The 6,311-nt window shown below is 40.3% G+C and overlaps 1 non-coding gene across 1 annotated transcript; it reads left to right on the top strand.

Annotated features, from left to right (window-relative positions):
- Window positions 1-5,938: 5,938 nt before the first annotated feature.
- Window positions 5,939-6,012, top strand: Trnat-ugu. Its single transcript has one exon. It is a non-coding gene; the product is annotated as a tRNA-Thr (tRNA).
- Window positions 6,013-6,311: the final 299 nt, after the last annotated feature.

Raw genomic sequence — 6,311 nt, 5'->3', positions numbered from 1 at the left:
ATAGGTGTAAAAGAAAGAATAGGAATACAGATAGGGAGATTCTTAATTAAAAGCGTTTTGGCAGTGAAGAGAGCAATGTCTGAAGTCCTCAAAGATTACGATGACAGAATTTAATCGTAGTATATCTCACAACAAAGTCAAAGAAATTCTGGTTGTATATGAACCCTGCTTGCTACTTGTTGTAGGTTAGTGACCAGATATTCATAGATAAGACACGAACTTACTCTCAAAGTAGAAAAACAAAGCCAGAAATGCCGAGCTCTGTTTTCAAATGTTGCTTTACAAAGCAAAATTTAGGGCTGTTGCCGAGATCTATTTCTCACACTACTACGAAGGTGAGTGTTACAGATATTAGTGCCAGTACTGTTGAGAAACAGATGAAGCCGCTAAAATTGAATAAAGCTCCAAGACTCGGTAGAATCCCCAACTGATTCTACACCGAATTTGCGGCTGACATAGCCCCTCTTCTTAACCATAAGCTTTCGTAGGTTCCTCGAACAAAAAACAGTATCCATCAATTGGACGAAAGCACAGGTCACATATGTTTACAAGAAGGGAGGAATGATGTACAACACTCCCATCCAGTATTCTTGACATCCATCTGTTGTAGAATTTTAGAACAAATTCTGATCTCGAACATAATGGGATAACTGTAACAGAATGAGCTCCTTCATGCCAACCAGCAAGGTTTACGAAAATGTAGATCATGTAAAACACAACTCACAGTTTTCTCAGATGACATCCTGAAAACAATGGATCGAGGCAGCCAGGTGGGTGCAGTATTCATTGACACCCTAAAAACATTTGACTCAGTACCACACCTACTCTTATTGTCGACAGCAGGATCGTGTGTGTGTGAAGTGCAATTGGTGACTAGATCAAGGATTTCTTGTTAGGGAAAACGCAGCATCGTGTCTTGGATGAAAGTAACTCCATGTGCCTACAAAAGGTGTGTTAGGAGTCTCACTGTCCATGTTGCAGTTAATGACCTCGCAGACAACACTAACAGCAACCTCAAAATCTCGCATGTGACGCAGCTATCTAAAATTTAGTACCGTCTGAAAGAAACGGAAGTAGTATTTAGTCGAATTTTGACAAGATTTCATAGTTGTATACAGATAGACAACCTGCTTTAAGTTTTCAGAAATTTAAAACGGTGCACTTCACAAAATGAGAGAACATGGTATTCTATGATGACTCATAATTGCTCAACTCATAATGTACCTGGGTGTAGCGTTTTGTAGAGATATGAATTGCCGCTATCACATAGTCTCAGTCGTAGGAACAACAGGTCGCAGGCTGGGTTCATACTGGTGAAGTGCCGTCAGACAACAAAGGAGACTGCTTACGAAAATTTCGTATGACCCGCCGTAGACAGAGCCAGTTTAAATCCAAGAGACAGAAGCGGCCACTTGGGGTACCAGACTGAGAGGGGCACCAGAGGGTCTAAAGGCAAAATTTGAATACGGTTCTATCATAATAAGTTTTTTCCATGGTCGATTCCGCAGCAGCATTTAAAATCTTTATTGTTGGTTTTCCGATTTGAGCTTTGAACGATACATAGGTCAAATCAAGAGGACATTTGACATAAGATACAAAGAACATGTAAGAACATGGAAATATAGCACAAATCAATCAACTTTTGCAGATCACTTATACCAACTTCAAAATAAAATACCACCAGAGACACAGAGATAAAAATCTTAATGATAAACAACAACAAAAAATCACTCACATTGCAAGAAAAACTATCACATTCAAATAAACATAACCAACACGGCAAACCACACACGTTTTAAATTGATTGACCACTACATTGACTACAGGGACCATTTACCACTACCATATCCTCCCATGTTCTCTCCTATGATCACAATCAAGGCCCGTTCACCCCCCTCCATCGGAAAAAAACTAGCATCAGCCCCCCCCTCCCAAAAAAAAAGAAAATCTCCTCACGCATACCTGCCAAACACATACGTACACCAAGTATATATATATATATATATATATATATATATATATATATATATATATATATATATATATATATGTGTGTAATGTAGCTTCAAATGTAGAGAATCGGAGACGAAAGGAATATGAGGAAAACACTGACAGGGTGATGATAGGACGTGTGCTAAAAAATCAGGGAACGACTTCCATGGTGCTATACGGACCTGTATAGGGCAACAACAGTAGAGGAAGACAGAGATTGGAATGCATGCAACAAATAATTGAGGACGTGGATTGCAAGGGCCGCTCGGAGATGAAGAGGTTGGCATAGGAGAGGAATTCGTGGCGGCCCGCATCAAACCAGTCAAAAGACTTATGACCCAAAAAAAAAAAAAAAATAATAATAATAATAATAAATAAATAAAAAATTCCAACACTCACAACCTGCACGAAAACAAACTAACAGACATATATAGTCTAAAGTTGTGCAGAGTCGGAAACACATACAACCTCAGTTTAATTTACAAAGCTGAAGTGTAAATAAGCGAAATTCAGCGCACGAAATACTGTGCGGAATGGCAAAAACTAACAAACGCATATGTGAAACGAAGGCTTTCGACGTCAACCGCTGCTAACAAGGAAGGATGAAGCAGTGAATTGGAGAATACCTAAAGAAACACCGTAAGTAACTTGCACTTCAGCCTTATAAACGAAACGCTTTTTAATCTAAAACAACCAACAATATACTTGCAGAACAAACACGGAAAATGCATCACAAATAAAAGAGAAACTGGTCTGGTGTGATTCTTTTTCATTAAATTGCAGTACGCTCAAGACGAAAAACCAATAATAACTGAGAGTCTGTCACTGTTAGTAGCAGAAACCGATGTCGGTTCACCTTATTCCACTATCAATAAATTGAGATTTCATTTCAAAGGCCTTACACAGAGCCCAAGGAAAGGCAACTAATGTATTAAGAAGGAGGAGGTGGTGGTCGAATATTGAACGTAATCGGAGGAAAACGACGTGAATGTTCATAGATTTGTTTGATAGAGCCACGGCGATGCTGAAGAAACTGAACAGGTTGACAATTTAAGATAGAAGCTAGTTATTCCGACAAAGCTTGCTTGCAAATTTCCAAGAACCAGCCTTAAATGGTGAATCTAGGAATGTGCTACAACCGCTTACGTATCACTCTCATAAGTACTGTGACGAAAAGATTAGATTAAATACAGAGCGCACCAAGGAATTTTCCATTCTTTTGTAAAGGATTATTCTCATCATTTTGCAAACATGTCATATTAAACTTACTGTGTCAGTGTTACTGACACCTGTCAGCATCTGTCTTAGTTTTAACGTATTTTTTCTGTCTGATATAGGACTTGTCTAGTGGTTACTTGTTAGTTAGTTTTATGTCCCAAGGATCATTTTGTACGATACGTCGTAATGATGTAGAACGAGTCCTTTTACATTCATGTTTCAAATTAATTTGTAAACATGGCTACATGCTAAGCATTTATAAGTTTTCTTTAAATGTACAGATGAGAGATGTGTGTGTGCAAATCCTACCACCCACCTTTTACTCATTATAATAGTATTTCTTCTACGGAATAGAGAGAATGGTCAATGATAAACCTTTTCAGTTTGTTTTCTAATTTTGCTTTCTTGTATGTCGGACTTTTGTATCACTAGATAAGTGATGAAAAATTTTTGTTGCAGAATTGTGCGCTCCTTTTTGTGATAAAGACAACCTTAACGTGGAGTAATGAATGTCATTTTACGTTCTGTTATTGTAATTGAACTGTAGTGAATTATTTTCGACAAACTTCACGAGGGCAGAAATTTACTGTGAATCAGAAGTCAGAATGTCCAGTTCCATAAACATATGTCTACATTACTGTTACAGCACATTTTCGAGCAATGATCAATGATGACTTTCTTTCTTAAAGATGAGTTACCTCAGAACATTATTTCATACGACGTTATTGACTGAAAATATGATAAATATGCCAACTTACTGATTTGTCTCTCCCGAGATTTGCAGTGATTCTAAGTGCAAATGTGGCTAAACTCAGTTGTTTTAGGAGTTCCAAAATGTTCTTTTTCCAGTTTCTCATCAGTTTGGACATCTAAGAAATTTGAGGTTTCCACCCCGTTTATTATTTTCTCAACAGGTGTTACATTTATTCAATTGAATTGAAAATATTCTGTATCTTGGAAACTGAGAGGCTCTGTAATTTATGCTTGGATTGTTTACAATACTAGTGTCATCTGCAAACAGGAACTAATTCTTCTTGTTGAATACTAGACGGAAGATCGTTCACATATATGAGGAACAGTAGTGGACCTAAGACCGAACCATCAGGAACCCTACAAGTGATTTCTCCCCAGTCAAAAATACTTCCCCGGACTATATTGGTCAAATTGATAAGTACAGATTGCTGCATTCTTGTGGTTAGATATAATACTGTCTATTGGTTGGCTACACTATCAACCCCATAAAACTTCAATTTATCTAGGAGAATACCGTCATTCACATATTCAAATGCCCTAGATGGGTCGCAGAAAATACCAATAGACGCTATCTTATTATTTAATAGTTGTAAGATTTAGTGAATGGACATGTAAAAGGCTTTTTCAGTAAACAAGTCTTCTGATATCCAAACTATGATATGCTAAGTATATTACTGTTACTAAGATGAATTACTGTTCTAGAACACATCACCTGGTTAAGAATGTTGACGAGGTGTAGTGTATCCATTGAACAGATTTCCATGATTGACATAACATTCCGTTTGAAAATAATCAAAAGTGTGGACAAGACATTTGAAAGTTATTAAAGTGCAACCAGACGGCTGCTTTGTCTCATAGCATTTTCATGCAAACTGCAGCTGTCTGATACGTACTGCCTACAATTGCAGGAATACTCCGTCACGTCAAGCTTTCCCAAGGATGAAACTTCCTGGCAGATTAAAACTGTGTGCCCGACAGAGACTCGAACACGGGACCTTTGCCTTTGCTCTACCATCTGAGCTGCCGAAGCACGACTCACGCCCGGTACTCACAGCTTTACTTCTGCCAGTATCTCGTCTCCTACCTTCCAAACTTTACAGAAGCTCTCCTGCGAACCTTGCACAACTAGCACTCCTGAAAGAAAGGATATTGCGGAGACATGGCTTAGCCACAGCCTGGGGGATGTTTCCAGAATGAGATTTTCACTCTGCAGCGGAGTGTGCGCTGATATGAAACTTCCTGGCAGATTAAAACGCAGAAGTAAAGCTGTGAGTACCTGGCGTGAGTCGCGCTTCGGTAGCTCAGATGGTAGAGCACTTGCCCGCGAAAGGCAAAGGTCTCGAGTTCGAGTCTCGGTCGGGCACACGGTTTTAATCTGCCAGGAAGTTTCATACCAGCGCACACTCCGCTGCAGAGTGAAAATCTCATTCTGGAAACATTTCCCAAGGATCTCAGTAATTCTGAGGGAATGTCGTCTACTCTAGAGGCCTTGATTCGACATAGGCCTTTCTGTAGTCCGTCAGATTCCTCTCGCAGTGCCATGTCACCTATTTCTCTTTCAATTATCTCTTCTTCCCTTATCATAATATGGTCGACAAAGACACACAGGTTTCACATAAGCGTGTAACACTCGATAGCACGATCAAGACTAACTCACTTCTGAGGAGTTCAGGTGAACTGGAATAAATGATGAATCTGACGGACATATACGAAGACAGTAACTTGTTCTTGAAAGAACAGTTACAGTTGATGACCGTGCAGCTTTTCCCTGGAATAAATGATGACTAACTGAAAACCTTAGCTGCCGACAGGTGTTGCTGATATAATTCGATGTGGACAGCTGAAAATGTGTTCCCCCTACCGGGACTCGAACCCGGGATCTCTATCCATCTGAGCCACCAAGGACTGTTGGGAATGTGAGTCTCACGGGAAGCGTGCAAGGGATAAGTCCCTGCAGTCGCGCTATTCATCTGTGTCCTCGGTGGCTCAGCTGGGTAGAGCGTCTGCCATGTAAGCAGGAGATCCCGGGTTCGAGTCACGGTCGGGGCACACATTTTCAGCTGTCCACATCGAATTATATCAGCAACACCTGTCGGCAGCTGAGGTTTTCAGTTAGTCATCATTTATTCTGACGACCACTAGATAAGTCTTTTGTCACTACTGAATCCCTGGTACTCGAAATCGGGCTCCTCGCCTTGTGTCTGACGTCAGACCGTGGACTGCCTATACGCAGAGTACGGCTGCAAATATTCCGGCGGCGATACGCCGCGACTGGCGGTGACTGCGCTGCATACACGGCAGCCGCTGGCGTCCAATCGAATGCGTGGAACCGTAACGCAGCACGGAGC

This window comes from Schistocerca americana, chromosome 4 (assembly GCF_021461395.2).
Source record: "Schistocerca americana isolate TAMUIC-IGC-003095 chromosome 4, iqSchAmer2.1, whole genome shotgun sequence".
NCBI classification, from domain to species: Eukaryota; Metazoa; Arthropoda; class Insecta; order Orthoptera; family Acrididae; genus Schistocerca; species Schistocerca americana.
Note: the sequence above shows the minus strand (reverse complement) of the source record. Positions and strands in the feature narration are given on the sequence as shown.